Below are 17,244 nucleotides of genomic sequence, written 5' to 3'. Positions count from 1 at the left end.
AAGCCATTATGGAAATCTCATAAAATGAAATACAATTTAATTCAATTAAAATTTTAATTGTATTTGAAAATCATATTCTATTTTTTTTATTTCATCAATTTTTTTAATCAAAATAGAAATCAATCGCAAAAATTGTATGAATTTATTAAATTTTTAATAGGAATATTCTTTAATTGGTGCTATAATATCATTTTGGGGATTAAAACAAATTAATTGGATAATTTAGTTTTGTGATTGAAACCAAAATATATTTATACCCTTCACCACTACTGTGGTACAGGGTATAATAAGTTTGTGCATTTGTATGTAACGCCAAGAAGGAGTAATCATAGACCAACCTTTTAGTATACGGATCGGCTTAGAATTAAATTCTGAGTCGATTTAGCGATGTCCGTCTGTCTGTCTGTTGATGTATTTTTGTGTGCAAAGTACAGCTCGCAGTTTTAGTCCGATTGTCCTAAAATTTGGTATAGGGTCCTGTTTCGGCTCAAAGACGATCCCTATTGATTTTGGAAAAAATCGGTTCAGATTTAGATATAGCTGCCATATATATTTTTCACCGATCTGGTCATAATTGGCGTGTATATCAACCGATCTTCCTCAAATTCCGTACATCCGAATATTTTATGGGTCTCGAAAAACTTGCAAAATATCAGCCAAATCGGTTCAGATTTAGATATAGCTCCCATATATAGCTTTCGCCCGATTTACACTCATTTGCCCACAGAGGCCAATTTTTTGCTCCGATTTAGTTGAAATTTTGCACAGGGAGTAGAATTAGCATTGTAGCTATGCGTGCCAAATTTGGTTGAAATCGGTTCAGATTTAGATATATCTCCCATATATAGCTTTCGCCCGATTTACACTCATATGACCACAGAGGCCAATTTTTAACTCCGATTTAGTTGAAATTTTGCACAGGGAGTAGAATTAGCATTGTAGCTATGCGTGCCAAATTTGGGTGAAATCGGTTTAGATTTGGATATATCTCCCATATATAGCTTTCGCCCGATTTACACTCATATGACCACAGAGGCCAATTTTTTGCTCCGATTTAGTTGAAATTTTGCACAGGGAGTAGATTTAGTATTGTAACCATGCGTGCCAAATTTGGTTGAAATCGATTCAGATTTAGATATAGCTCCCATATATATCTTTCGCCCGATTTACACTCATATGACCACAGAGCCCAATTTTTAACTCCGATTTAGTGGAAATTATGCATAGGGAGTAGAATTAGCATTGTAGCTATGCGTGCCAAATTTGGTTGAAATCGGTTCTGATTTAGATATAGCTCCCATATATAGCTTTCAGCCGATTTACACTCATATGACCACAGAGGCCAATTTTTAACTCCGTTTTAGTTGAATTTTTGCACAGGGAGTAGAATTAGCATTGTAGCTATGCGTACCAAGTTTGGTTGAAATAGGTTCAGATTTAGATATATCTCCCATATATAGCTTTCGCCCGATTTACACTCATATGACCACAGAGGCCAATTTTTAACTCCGATTTAGTTGAAATTTTGCATAGGAAGTAGAATTAGCATTGTAGCTATCCGCGCCAAATTTGGTTGAAATCGGTTCAGATTTAGATATAACTCCCATATATATGTTTTTCCGATTTCGACAAAAATGGTCAAAATACCAACATTTTCCTTGTAAAATCGCCACTGCTGAGTCGAAAAGTTGTAAAAATGACTCTAATTTTCCTAAACTTCTAATACATATATATCGAGCGATAAATCATAAATAAACTTTTGCGAAGTTTCATTAAAATTGCTTCAGATTTAAATGGTTCCCATATTGTGTTCCACCCTAGTGCATTAGCCGACTTAAATTTTGAGTCTATAGATTTTGTAGAAGTTTATCAAATTGTGTCCAACACATTTGACGGATGTGATATGGTATCGCAAATTTAGATCTACAAAGTGGTGCAGGGTATAATATAGTCGGCCCCGTCCGACTTTAGACTTTCCTTACTTGTTTTTTACTAACATTGTGTTCCACCCTAGTGCATTAGCCGACTTAAAATTTGAGTCTATAGATTTTGTAGAAGTCTATCAAATTCTGTCCAAATCGAGTGATATTTAAATGTATGTATTTGGGACAAACCCAACACATTTGACGGATGTGATATGGTATCGAAAATTTAGATCTACAAAGTGGTGCAGGGTATAATATAGTCGGCCCCGCCCGACTTTAGACTTTCCTTACTTGTTTTTTAATCAATTTTTTTAAATCAATCGCAAAAATTGTATTTATTAAATTTTTAATAGGAATATTCTTTAATTGGTGTTATAATATCATTTTGGGGATTAAAAAAATTAATTGGATCATTTAATTTTGTGATTGAAACCACAAAATATTTTTTTACTGTAATTTTTACATTCTTTCCATAGTAACATCACTTCTTCTTGATTCTTAAATAAATTCCTCAACATTCATATCCAAAGGTATAGCATACAATTTTTCACCAAAAATTTAATTCGTATAATCCTCCACTATATAACGGTGTACACGTGCGTGTGTGTGCGTGAGTAATATGAATACGCACACACTCATATTTGATACCATGACCCAGCTAGCATTTGGGTGATTGTTTTAACAAAAATCATGTAAATGAGTCATATTCGAGTACTTTAGGAGATCAAAAACTGCTATGTCAGTTATGTGATTATAATACGATACGAAAATGACTCGCGCTAATGGGCGTAAAATGAGTTCGTTATAAAATACAACAAAAAATAACAAAAATCTAACAAAAACCGTCTAGAGGAGTCATCTTCGAGTACTTTTGGTAATCAAAAACTGCTTAAACAGTTACGGGACCACAAATGGCACGAAAATGACTCGCGCTAATGGGCATAAAATGTGTTCGATTTAAAATCTTCTAAAGGAGTCATCTTCGAGTACTTTTGGTGATCAAATAATGATCTTACAGAGTTATTGCAAGTGTTTTTTTATTTAAATCACAATTTTAACGGGGCAATCTCTATAATATTGTCAGAAATATTGTCAGAAACTTCCATTTAATAATAAAAACGATTTAAATGAATTTGAGAATTTGCTACAGGAAAATGAAGAAAAGCTGAAACAAATTGTAAGTATGAAAGACGACGAAACAAACTAACAAATAAAATTGATAATTTATAATTTTTCTTAACACTGTTTACATTTTTTAGAAAGAGGTTACAGCAAAAACCGGCGGAGAAGGACACGCACAATTTTTAAGATATTCAGTTCGGAAAGTATATTCCGATGAACTGGCTACATTATATGGCTGGAAGGGGACTAGCACTAAGCCCAGTGCTGAAAAATCTTTCATAATAACTTTAATTAAAAGTAAGTAAATATTTATAATACAAATAATAATTAAATTTTATTACAAGAAAATCACTTATATATTTTTAGATATATGTCATCTTAAATACGAAACGACAGACAGGGAAATGAATGTCGTAGTACAAAAACATTTTGTTCATGCTAAGGATCGTTTGACAAAAACGAAAAGAAGTGATTAAGTATATATATTTTTTTATTTAATTTTATTAAAATTAATTGTTTTTTTTTTCATTTAAAGATATATTAACAAATGATTGTTATTTATAATTTTGTTATTAAATACTAAGTATTTTAATTAAAATAATTATAATACAAATATTAATATTAAATATTTATATTAATAAAAAAACACGTATTATTAATTAAAGGGAAAGGGTTCAGAAAACCGACTCAAAAATGCACTTAGGAGAGTCATTTGCGATTAGAAATATGACTATTAAATGACTCATAAGTGACTCATAAATAGAGTAATATGTGATCAATTAAAGGCTCGTAAGGGATTATAATCATAATTGAAAAACGACTCGGAAAAGAATCGCAGATGAGGTATATTAAGACTAAAACTGATCAAAAAACGATTCAAAAAAGACTTTAATGCTACTAAAAAATTAGTCGAAAAAGACTCTAAAATATTATAGAAGAAGACTCATAAATGATTTATAAAGAAGAGTCGCGGGTAGTCACTTTTTTTTTTTTTTCTCCCGACAAAAGAGTCTTTTATGTTCATAAAATGAGCTCATATTCTGCCTTTTTAATCGCCAAGTAGACTCGAAAAAGACTCGAAAGTGCTTAAAAAACGACAAAAATGCTAGCTGGGGAGTTGAAGAAAATTTTCATTACTCGTAGAGTTGCACTGCTGTTCCCCAAAAGCATTTTTCATAGGCAATTAAAAATGAGTTTTTGGAAAATGTTTTGCCATAAACGAGATGTGGAGGATAATGAAATCGTAGCAGAATATAGCACGAGATGCCAGAGTGCAAGAGAAATTGTATTATAAGGATGCTTACATTAAAGTAAATGAAAATTAATTTGCAGAAAAAATTAAAGTTGCTTAGATTCAAATAAATACACTACGAAAAATTTGAGACGATTATATTTCGGAAGGAAAAATTAAAAATTAAAATTTTTAATTGCGTTGGAATTCACTGATTAATTTAAACGAAGAACTTAACAGGTTGGCTGATAAGTCCCCGGTCTGACACATAGATGGCGTCGCTAGTATTAAATGCATATTATTTTTATATAGTACCAATCTTCAAATGATTCGTGTCAAAATTTGACGTCTGTAAGTCAATTAGTTTGTGAGATAGAGCGTCTTTTGTGAAGCAACTTTTGTTATTGTGAAAAAATTAAAAAAAGGAATTTCGTGTTTTAATAAAATACTGTTTTCTGAAGGGAAAAAATACACTGGAAGCAAAAACTTGGCTTGATAATGAGTTTCCGGACTCTGTCCCAGGGAAATCAACAATAATTGATTGGTATGCAAAATTCAGGCGTAATGAAATGAGCACGGAGGACGGTGAACGCAGTGGACGCCCGAAAGAGATGGTTACCGACGAAAACATCAAAAAAATCCACAAAATGATTTTGAATGACCGTAAAATGAAGTTGATCGAGATAGCAGAGGCGCTAAAGATATCAAAGGAACGTGTTGGTCATATCATTCATCAATATTTGGATATGCGGAAGCTCTGTGCAAAATGGGTGCCGCGCGAGCTCACATTTGACCAAAAACAACAACGTGTTGATGATTCTGTTTGCAGCTGTTAACTCGTAATACACCCGAGTTTTTCTGTCGATATGTGACAACGGATGAAACATGGCTCCATCACTACACTCCTGAGTCCAATCGACAGTCGGCTGAGTGGACAGCGACCGGTGAACCGTCACCGAAGCGTGGAAAGACTCAAAAGTCCGCTGGCAAAGTAATGACCGCTGTTTTTTGGGATGCGCATGGAATAATTTTTATCGATTATCTTTAGAAGCCAAAAACCATCAACAGTGACTATTATATGGCATTATTGGAGCGTTTGAAGGTCGAAATCGCGGCAAAATGGCCCCATATGAAGAAGAAAAAAGTGTTGTTCCACACTGAAAAAAAAGCATGCCCGGTTCCAAAGAATTTGTCTTTACTCTAAAAATGTTGGTATTGATTCCGAGCCAAAGAAGCAGAGAATACAAGTAAGGACACTTTTAAGACACAATTCTCTTTTAAATTTGGGTTTTGTGTATTTGCTTCTAGGAAGCAAATTTTAATTTTTCGTTTTTTCAGCTTTTTTTCTTCGTATGCTATCAAAGTCCTTTAAAAACGAGTTAACGACAACTTTATTTTCCAAATTCAGACTTGACTTCCAGTAGAATTTATGCAATGTTTCAAATAAAAAACGTCTTTAAAATAAAGTGTTGAAAAACATGTCCTATATTTGAACGATTTGTTGCTTTGTAGTCAAGATGCAAAAAGACAACAATTCTAAAGACAATTTCATTAAATTTAAAGAATTTTTCTGAATTATTAAATTCAACTTGACCTTAGCCCAACAATTTGTTCTTTCATGTTATGATACCCATTTTTAAATCAAATCACTTAATTATAAGGACAATACGACTTCATTGAAAAATTTATCGACTTTTGGACAAGGAAAAAAACTTTATATTAGAGAAATGCGTCTTCTATGCTAAGCAAAATTTGCATTCATATTTCAAAGACATGAAATCTTTGACCTCACGACAATATTTTTTCAGTGCACCAAGACAACGCACCGTGCCACAAGTCATTGAGAAGACAACGCACCATGCCACAAGTCATTGAGAAGACAACGCACCGTGCCACAAGTCATTGAGAACGATGGCAAAAATTCATGAATTGGGCTTCGAATTGTTTCCCCATCCACCGTATTCTCCAGATCTGGCCCCCAGCGACTTTTTCTTGTTCTCAGACCTCAAAAGGATACTCGCAGAGAAAAAATTTGGCTGCAATGAAGAGGTGATCGCCGAAACTGAGGCCCATTTTGAGCCAAAACCGAAGGAGTACTACCAAAATGGTATCAAAAAATTGGAAGGTCGTTATAATCGTTGTATCGCTCTTGAAGAGAACTAAAGGGTGATACGGTCAAAATTTGGTCAATATAAACTTGACGTATTTCTTTCAATTTTGCATTTTAAAAACCTGAACACCCCTCATTTTGAAGGTGTGTGTGTGTAGAATGTTGCTCCTATTTTGATTTTGGAATTCACTCTTCAGTTGTCAAAATGCCGTCCAAGCAAGAAGAGCAGCGTATCAAAATTTTGCTCGCGCATCGCGAAAATCCGAGCTACTCGCACGCAAGGCTGGCAAAATTGCTAAAAGTTGCCAAATCAACCGTTACAAATGTAATTAAAGTGTTTGGGGAACGTTTGTCGACAGCCAGGAAGTCTTGATCGGGGGAAATCGAAAACCAGAAGCCGCTGAGACGACAAAGAGAGTTGCCGGTAGTTTCAAGCGAAAGCCTAACCTCTCTCTCCGAGATGCCGCAAATAAGCTGGGTGTATCGTCTACAACCGTGCATCGAGCCAAAAAACGAGCCGGACTATCGACTTAGAAGAAGGTAGTGACTCCAAATCGCGATGATAAACAAAATACGACGGTCAAAGCGCGATCCCGGAGGCTGTACACGACAATGCTGACGAAGTTTGACTGCGTGGTAATGGACGAAGAAACCTACGTCAAAGCCGACTACAAGCAGCTTCCGGGACAGGAGTTTTATACGGCAAAAGGAAGGGGAAAGGCAGCAGATATTTTCAAGCACATCAAAGTTCGCAAAGAAATATCTGGTTTGGCAAGCCATCTGTACCTGTGGCTTGAAAAACAGCATTTTCATAGCTTCCGGGACTGTCAACCAAGAAATTTACGTGAAAGAGTGTTTGAATAAACGTCTGCTGCCTTTCCTGAAGAAACACGGTTGTTCCGTACTGTTTTGGCCGGATTTGGCATCTTGCCATTACGGTAAAAAGGCCATGGAGTGGTACGCCGCCAACAACGTGCAGGTGGTTCCCAAGGACAATAACCCTCCCAACACGGCAGAGCTCCGCCCAATTGAGAAATACTGGGCTATTGTCAAGCGGAACCTCAAGAAGAAGACCAAAAAAACTGCTAAGGACGAGCAGCAGTTCAAGGCAAACTGGCTTTCTGCGGCGAAGAAGGTGAACAAGGTGGCTGTACAAAATCTGATGGCAGGTGTCAAGCGTGAGGCCCGGCAATTCGGATTTGGAAAAGCGAAAGCCTAAGTGAATATTTTTCCTGAATTTTATACTAATTGAACTTGAAAAAAAATTTAATTTGATTTTTTAAATAAACGATTTCACCGATTTACACGTGTTTTCCCTTGACCAAATTTTGACCGTATCACCCTTTATGTTGAATAATAAAAACGAATTTTGACAAAAAAAAAATGTGTTTTTCTTTGTTAGACCGGGGACTTATCAGCCAACCTGTTACATACATGTTTAGACGATGTAGTGCTGAATTCTGAACTTACGAATTTGCGCAGAAAAATAGTGCCTACAGTATGGACACTATAACTTTGGTGCTTCCAATTTTATAATTTTTTTTTTTTTTGTTGGTATATTGCAAAAGTAGCTATGACAAAGAAAATTAAATATTTTTCGACAAATTATTATATATTTAATATATAATTATTATTTATTTTCAGATACTTACAAAAAAAGTTTTACTCGTTTTTTTAACGAACGTACCTGTAATGTAGGAAAAAGAGATAAAAATATATATATTAGAGTTATTAAAAATTGTCGAATTAAAGATAGTTTGAATTATAAAAAAAAAACATTATTTTTTTTGGATACTCAAATGTTGTTCTAGTCTCAAAATTTACAAACTTAAAATTAAACAAGTAAATAAAGTCTAAAGTCGGGCGGAGCCGACTATATTATACCCTTCACCACTATGTAGACAAACATTTGTGTTACTATCTCAACTACTTAAAATTTGCTGGGAGCTATATAAAAGTTTGCATTTCCAGATACAAATACTTTTAATGGAAACAATTTTTTGTACTTCTACAAAAACTCTAGAATTAAAATGGAAACCGGCTAACGCCCTGGGATGAAACACAATGTTAGTAAAAAAAATATGGGAAATATGAAGCGAGAGAGATTTTAATGCAATTGTACAAAAGAGATTTATGATTTTTCAGGCGATACATATGTATTCGAGATATAGGACAATTAGAGTAATGTTTACAATTTTGGCTACTCAGCAGTGGCGATTTTACAAGGATATTGGTTAGATCTCGCCAAGATATGTGCTCAAGTGTGGGTTGTGATATATTATTTGGTCTAGTCGGGCGACTTGGAGCCTTATTTAAAACTCATCCGTTCTGTGGAAATTTTGGCATTTCAGTGTGTAGGATATGGTTAAGATATGGGGAAATCATCACAGAATTTTGTGTAAAGTGTGAGAATTTTGGCCATATTTGTATTATCTGAAGAAACTATCCTGTCAATTGGAGGAAAATCCCATTGAAAATTGGTCTAAAATATGAAACAGTCTACCACATTTCCCCAACTCTGGTGTACGTATATATGGGAGCTATATACAATCTGAACCAATTGTGACTAAATTTGACATGCGTAGTTAGAATAATAATTCTGCTATCTATGCGAAATTTCACGTAACTTTGGCCCACCTGGTCATATGAGTGCAAATCGGACGGGAGATATATATGGGAGCCATATCTAAATCTGAACCGATTTCAACCAAATTTGCCACAATTACCTACACTACTAAACGTCCTCCTTGTGCGAAATTTGAAGCAAATCACGTCAAAACCATGGATTTGGAGGCCATATAAGTTCAAATCGGACGAAATATATATATATATATATATATATATATATATATATATATATATATATATATATATATATATATATATATATATATATATATATATATATATATATATATATATATATATATATATATATATATATATATATATATATATATATATATATATATATATATATATATATATATATATATATATATATATATATATATATATATATATATATATATATATATATATATATATATATATATATATATATATATATATATATATATATATATATATATATATATATATATATATATATATATATATATATATATATATATATATATATATATATATATATATATATATATATATATATATATATATATATATATACATATATATATATATTGTTACGAATTTGATAATTATAGATTTAAGTTTATTTAAATTAGTTTCCATTAATTTAAATTTCAAATTGTAACGATAAAATTTCGTTATAACTTGTTGGAATCATCTATTCATTTTCTAGCACTTTCCTGAATTTCTTTTATGTTCTTTTGTTTGCTTATTTTCATGTAAGTTCTCACTCTCTTTGATAACAACCCCTTTGCTTTGTTATTTTGCATTCTCATTTCATCTCATTGTATATTGTCATTGTTTTTGTTCTTGTAGTAATGCGAGCGTATATCTATGTGAGTGTGTATGTGTTTAGCAGCCACCAGATGAATGACTTAATGGTCGTAGATCCTTCTAGCATTGTCTAAGAATGTTCTGGCGTTGCCAGAATATTGTAGTGCTACCAGAATGTTCTCGTATTGCCACACCGTCATATATAAAAGCGCTCGCATGCTGCTAACGAGTCAGTCTTAATTAAAGCGTCAAACGAATAACTTCAGTGTGAACGAATTGTAAAGTGTGAAGTCATAGTAAATAAATTGTAGATTGTCGTTATTTAAAAGAACTGTGTTTTAATTGTCGGGTAATTAAAAACGCCTAAATATAAAAACGTAACAATTGGTGTCGGAAGTGAAATAACGAAAAAAAATCTACAATGAAGTTTAATGAGCTTCGAGTGGAAGACTTAAAAAAGGAATTGAGCAAACTGGAGCTGCCGACAACAGGCAATAAGGCCCAGCTTCAAAAGCGTCTACTGGAAGAGTTTGAACGGCGTAATATGGACATTGCGACGCATGAGTTTGATTATAAGGAAGACATTGATGAATCAATACTCGTCAATACAAGCACTGTAGAAACTCCATCTGTGGCTTCGAATGTTGTGGATTACACATCAATGCTCAATGCTTTGAGCAAAATGATGGAAGAAAATTCTAGAAAAATGGAAGAAAATTCTAGAAAAATGGAAGAAAATTCTAGAAAATTGGAAGAAAAATTCGACGAAAATTCTAGAATGGTCAACGAAAAATTACAACAAATTTCTGAAGGCATGGAGAAACGTGTGGACCATATAGAAAATCAAATTGTGGAATTGGATAAGAAAGTTCTTTCCGTGGATGAGAAAATTATGGTTCATGATGAGAAGATTCTGCACATCGAGAAAAAAATGTCAGAGTTGGAAATTAAAGGTGGTCCAGTGCGCGTCATCGAGGGCTCAAAAATCAAAACTCCTGTTTTCGATGGCTCAACGTCATTTGATGTCTTCAAATTCCAATTCGAAATGGTTGCTTGTAGAAATTTGTGGAATGACGATGATAAAGCAATTGAACTTCTATTGGCATTAAAGGGCAATGCTGCTGATGTGATACAAAGCATTCCCGCTGCTTCTAGAAATAACTATAATGAAGTAATAGCGGCACTTCAACGCAAGTATGGTGGAGAGCACAGGCAGGACATCTTCAGAATGGAATTGAGAGGAAGAATCCAGAAATCGAATGAAACCCTACAAGATTTCGCAACAGAAGTTGAGCGTCTAGTGCTTTTGACATACCCAGGTGAGAGTCATCCTCTTGTGGACCGCATCAAGATTGAAACCTTCGTCAATGGAATTCGAGACCCAGATATAAAATGTGCAACATATGCGTCACAAAAGGCTACATTCGCTGAAACAGTAACATTCGCACTTGCACAGGAGACTGCGAGATTGCTAGCGCGGCCTCAAATTCACAAGGTACGTAAAGTAGAGACAGAGTGTGATGAATCAAAGTCTGTTATTGAGTCGATGAAAGAGGCCATGAAGCAGGCAATGCAAGAAATGAAGCAAGAAGCAAATAAATCCCGGATCAAATGCTATAACTGTGATAAGCCGGGACATCTAGCTCGAGAATGCAAAGCACGACGCAAACGGTCAAGGTCCACATCACCATCTCCATTAAACAATAGCCATAAGAAGGTGACCCCACAGTCAAGTGAGTCACCTTTAAACTAAATCGAGCTAGTTCAGCGGGGCAAGAGCTGGCTCCCACAGACGATGGCCCCACCATCTCCATAGCAATAGTTCAACAGAAAAATAACAATTTAACTATTGCGGGTGTTATTAATGGCGACAAGCGTACTTTGACGTTGGATACTGGTGCATCAAAGTCTATCATTAGATCTGATTTAGTAAAAGGAAAAGTTACACCACTGATTGGAGTCAAGCTACGCACGGCTACAGGGGAACCCGCAACCGTATATGGAAAGGTCACCGTAAAATTAACTATTGCTAACAAATCCGTTACTTATGATTTCATTGTGGCCGATATAGTAGACGAAGTTATAATTGGAGCGGATTTCATGATTGCTTTTGGTCTCAATTTGGATATGAAGCGTCGTGTAATGACATGGTGCGATGCCGAAATAACGGTAAACGTGGGATACGACGGGAATACACCTGTCAGACGTTTGACAACGAGCCAGTCAGAGTCTATACCACCGAATGCCGAAGCAATTATATGGGTTTCTATGAATGGAGATTGTGAAGTCGGCCAATTGTGGGTTGTTGAACCAGCAGAAAACAAAAGCAACAACATCTTGATAGCAAATGCCCTGGTAACAACGAACGAAGAGAGACTAATACCAGTTCGTGTCTTGAACTTGTCTGACAATCACGAGCAAATTGTAAAATTTTCTGACATTGGCAAATGTACACCAGCCGAGGCAATAGTCAATTTGGAAGGCAACTCATCAAAGACACATGGAGCAGTGAGAAAACATCTAGAAGCGTATGTCGAGGCTTGGACACGTCATCTATCGCCGTCAGAGAGAAATAAAGCCAAGCAATTGTTGTGGAAAAACGCCTCTGCTTTTGCTTCTGAAAAGGGAAATCAAGGAAGAACATCTGTAGTGAAACATGAAATTAAAACCGCAGAAGAAAGGCCCATAAAACAGGCAGCTCGAAGTGTTCCCCTTGCAAAAAGAGACGAAGTTCAAAAGCTCATAAAGGAAATGGCGGAGAGTGGTGTGATCGAGCCGTCATCAAGTCCTTGGTGTTCCCCAGTTGTGCTGGTCAAAAAGAAAGATGGAAGTACCCGATTCTGCGTGGACTACAGAAAACTGAATGATGTCACCAAAAAGGACAGTTATCCGCTTCCACGCATTGATGACACGTTGGACACACTAGCCGGAACAACATGGTTTTCTACGCTCGATTTGCAGAGTGGATATTGGCAAGTAGAGATCGCCGAGAAAGACAAGGAAAAGACGGCTTTTGGCGTTAATGGCGGTCTCTGGCAATTCAATGTAATGCCGTTCGGGCTCTGCAACGCTCCGGCTACCTTCGAAAGATTGATGGAGCGGGTACTGAAGGGGTTGCACTGGAAATCGTGCTTGATATACTTGGACGACATCATAGTGATGGGCAAAACATTTGACGAGCACCTTAAGAACTTGAAAGACGTTATCCAGCAATTGTCAGCCGCTGGTCTACGCCTTAACGCAAAGAAATGCTCCCTTTTCCAGCGGGAAGTTAAATACCTGGGTCATCATGTGACTGCAGAGGGCATATCCACCGATGAAGACAAAATCCAAGCTGTCAGAGATTGGCCACGACCCCGAAATCTCCACGAATTAAGAAGTTTCCTTGGGTTATGTACATATTACCGACGATTCGTCCCAAACTTCGCCAGCATCGCCGCTAGTCTCCACAAATTGACGCAAAAAGGTCAGAAGTTCCAGTGGAGCGACGAACAGGAGGATTCATTCCAACATTTAAAAGAACTTTTATGTTCAGCTCCTGTTCTAGCGTATCCTATTCCGGGAGAAAATTTTGTTTTGGATACAGATGCTAGCGCGCATGGTATTGGAGGTGTGCTATCCCAACAGATAGACGGCAAGGAGAAGGTCATCGGATATTTCAGCCGAACGTTGTCCAAGCCCGAAAAGAACTACTGTGTAACGCGACGAGAGCTGCTAGCCGTCATAGGGAGTGTAAAACATTATCATAAATATTTGTATGGACAACACTTCTTGCTCAGGACTGATCACTCAGCTCTTCGATGGTTGCTCCAATTCAAGAATCCGGAAGCTCAACTGGCACGTTGGATCGAGAGGCTCCAAAGCTATGATTTCAGTGTCGAGCATAGAAAAGGTGGAAAACACGGTAACGCTGACGCTTTGTCACGTCGACCTTGCAGTATAGAATGCAAGCACTGCTCGAAGGCTGAACACAAGGAGGAGATTGTTGATATTCGGCTGTTACACGTCGAATCTGGAGTGGACTGGCCAACAGAACAGCGTAAAGATCCCATTTTGAACAAAATTATTTCGGCAAAGGAAGAGAACAAGAAGCCCAGTAAGAAAGACATCGCAGCCGAAAGTCCACTTATGAAATCATACTGGGCTCAATGGGATAGTTTAGTTCTAGTCAATGGATCCCTGCAACGTAAATGGGAAAGCGAAGATGGCAAGAGCAGCCGAAATTTGATCATCGTTCCAGATTCCAAAATAAGAGATGTTTTGGCGGAGTTCCATAATGGTCCCAGTGGAGGTCATCTGGGAATAACCAAAACCGCCGAGAAAGTGAAGCAACGATTCTACTGGGTTGGATGCCAGAAATCAATTGCTGAATGGGTAGCCAATTGCGAGAAGTGCATGAAGGCGAAAGGTCCAACAAGGAAAAGTCGAGGTCCTATGCAAGAATATAGACCAGGAGCCCCGTTTGAAAGAATAGCAATGGACGTGGCAGGCCCTTTCCCAGTAAGTGATTCTGGAAACCGTTATGTCCTTGTGGTCATGGATTACTTCAGCAAATGGCCGGAGGTGTATGCAATTCCAAACCAAGAAGCAAAAACGATTGTGGATGTTGTCAACAAAAACTGGATATGTCGCTACGGTGTGCCGTCCGAGATTCACTCAGACCAGGGAAGAAATTTTGAATCGGCCATATTCAAAGAGATGTGTGAATCCCTTGGTATCAAGAAAACGAGGACTACACCATTACATCCACAATCCGATGGCATGGTAGAAAGGTTTAATCGCACTCTGGAGGAACATCTTCGAAAAGTAGTGGACAACGGCCAGAGGGACTGGGACGAGCATATACCAAAGTTTTTGCTGTCGTATAGATCTGCCATTCATGATTCCACCTCTCGAACACCTGCCAATGTTCTATTCGGAACTGAGTTAAAGTTGCCTGGAGATCTGATATTCGGCGCTAAACCTTATGAGCTCGCCATGGAAGAAAACAGAAACGACATCCCAAACACTTTCGGAGAAGTTCACGAATCAGTGCGCAACAAAATAAAAATGGTCAGCAACAGAATGAAGGCGAGATACGATCGTGCTGTAAATACTGAGGGCTTCCAAGAAGAAGAATTGGTTCTGCTATTTAACCCGCAACGAAAGAAAGGACTGTGTCCCAAACTGCAAACACAGTGGGAAGGCCCATACAAAGTCATCAAGAAGATCAATGATGTTGTATACCGGATTCAGAAGGACGACAGCCCTAGATCAAAGATGAAAGTTGTACATCTGGAACGATTGGCTCCTTACGGAACAGGTTCTGTGCCTGTTCGGGACGAACAGGCTTAAGCGGGAGGCAGTGTTACGAATTTGATAATTATAGATTTAAGTTTATTTAAATTAGTTTCCATTAATTTAAATTTCAAATTGTAACGATAAAATTTCGTTATAACTTGTTGGAATCATCTATTCATTTTCTAGCACTTTCCTGAATTTCTTTTATGTTCTTTTGTTTGCTTATTTTCATGTAAGTTCTCACTCTCTTTGATAACAACCCCTTTGCTTTGTTATTTTGCATTCTCATTTCATCTCATTGTATATTGTCATTGTTTTTGTTCTTGTAGTAATGCGAGCGTATATCTATGTGAGTGTGTATGTGTTTAGCAGCCACCAGATGAATGACTTAATGGTCGTAGATCCTTCTAGCATTGTCTAAGAATGTTCTGGCGTTGCCAGAATATTGTAGTGCTACCAGAATGTTCTCGTATTGCCACACCGTCATATATAAAAGCGCTCGCATGCTGCTAACGAGTCAGTCTTAATTAAAGCGTCAAACGAATAACTTCAGTGTGAACGAATTGTAAAGTGTGAAGTCATAGTAAATAAATTGTAGATTGTCGTTATTTAAAAGAACTGTGTTTTAATTGTCGGGTAATTAAAAACGCCTAAATATAAAAACGTAACAATATATATATATATATATATATATATATATATATATATATATATATATATATATATATATATATATATATATATATATATATATATATATATATATATATATATATATATATATATATATATATATATATATATATATATATATATGGGAGCTATATCTAAATCTGAATCGATTTTGACAATATTTCGCACATACAATAGTATCGTTAAAAGTACCGCTTGTGCAAAATTTGAAGTAAGTCAGGGCAAAACTCTGGCTTTTGAGACCATATAAGTCCAAATCGGGCGAAAGATATATATGTGAGCTATATCTAAATATTAACCGATTTTAACAAAATTTGACACACTTAACGATACTATTAAACGTACCCCTTGTGCAAAATTTGAAGCATATAACATCAAAACTCGGGCTTTTGTGGCCATATAAGTTCAAATCGGACGAAAGACATATATGGGAGCTATATCTAAATCTGAACCGATTTCAACCAAATTTGGCACGCATAGCCACAATGCTAATTATACTCCCTGTGCAAAATTTCAACTAAATCGGAGCAAAATATTGGCCTCTGTGGTCATTTGAGTGTAAATCGGGCGAAAGCTATATATGGGAGCTATATCTAAATCTGAACCGATTTCAACCAAATTTGGCACGCATAGCTATAATGCTAATTCTACTCCCTGTGCAAAACTTCAACTAAATCGGAGCAAAAACTCGGCCTCTGTGGGCAAATGAGTGTAAATCGGGCGAAAGCTATATATGGGAGCTATATCTAAATCTGAACCGATTTGGCTGATATTTTGCAAGTTTTTCGAGACTCATAAAATATTCGGATGTACGGAATTTGAGGAAGATCGGTTGATATACACGCCAATTATGACCATATCGGTGAAACCACTTAGAGAATCTTTTGAAACACTCAGAAATGTCAACAGCATTAATGCGGTGGGATAATCCACCGCTGAAAAACTTTTTTGATATTTGGTCGAAAATGGGTTTGAACCCACGACCCTGTATATGCAATTCGGGCATGCTAACCATTGCACCACGGTGGCTATGATGACGATGATGATGAGACGGTGTGACTGGTGACGATGTTGCAACGGTGCGATGCTGACTGGAGACGATGATGAAACGGTATGATGCTAATAGTGTCGGTGATGATGCGATGTTAACTGGTTACGATGATGGGAACAGTGTGACATTGACTGGTGACGATGGTGAAACGGTCCGATGCCGATGGTTTCGGCCGATGGTGCTCATATACAGGAGTGTCATTCTTGTGTTCTGGAAACGGGGATGACGATGGCGTCGGGCCGACGGTGTTCCTGAACTGAGATGACGATGGCGTCGGGCCGACGGTGTTCTTGAACTGAGATGACGATGTTGTCGGGTAGCCTTACTGTTGGGAATTTTCAAAAAGTGGCACATGCTTTTTATTAACTTATACCAAAAGAACTTAAAACTTAAGAATTTTGTATTA

The 17,244-nt window shown here is 36.5% G+C and overlaps 1 protein-coding gene and 1 long non-coding RNA gene across 4 annotated transcripts in view; one reads left to right on the top strand and one right to left on the bottom strand.

Moving 5' to 3' along the window:
• Positions 1-17,244, bottom strand: part of LOC142228747 (uncharacterized) — a 650,828-nt gene that overhangs the window by 153,029 nt on the left and 480,555 nt on the right. The gene's annotated exons all lie outside the window — the stretch shown is intronic.
• Positions 2,585-3,575, top strand: LOC142231579 (uncharacterized). Its single transcript, XR_012720831.1, has 3 exons — positions 2,585-3,102; positions 3,185-3,344; positions 3,414-3,575. It is a non-coding gene; the product is annotated as an uncharacterized LOC142231579 (long non-coding RNA).

This window comes from Haematobia irritans, chromosome 3 (assembly GCF_050003625.1).
Source record: "Haematobia irritans isolate KBUSLIRL chromosome 3, ASM5000362v1, whole genome shotgun sequence".
NCBI classification, from domain to species: domain Eukaryota; kingdom Metazoa; phylum Arthropoda; class Insecta; order Diptera; family Muscidae; genus Haematobia; species Haematobia irritans.
The sequence above is the reverse complement of the archived record's forward strand: the minus strand, read 5'-3'. Positions and strand labels throughout refer to the sequence as shown.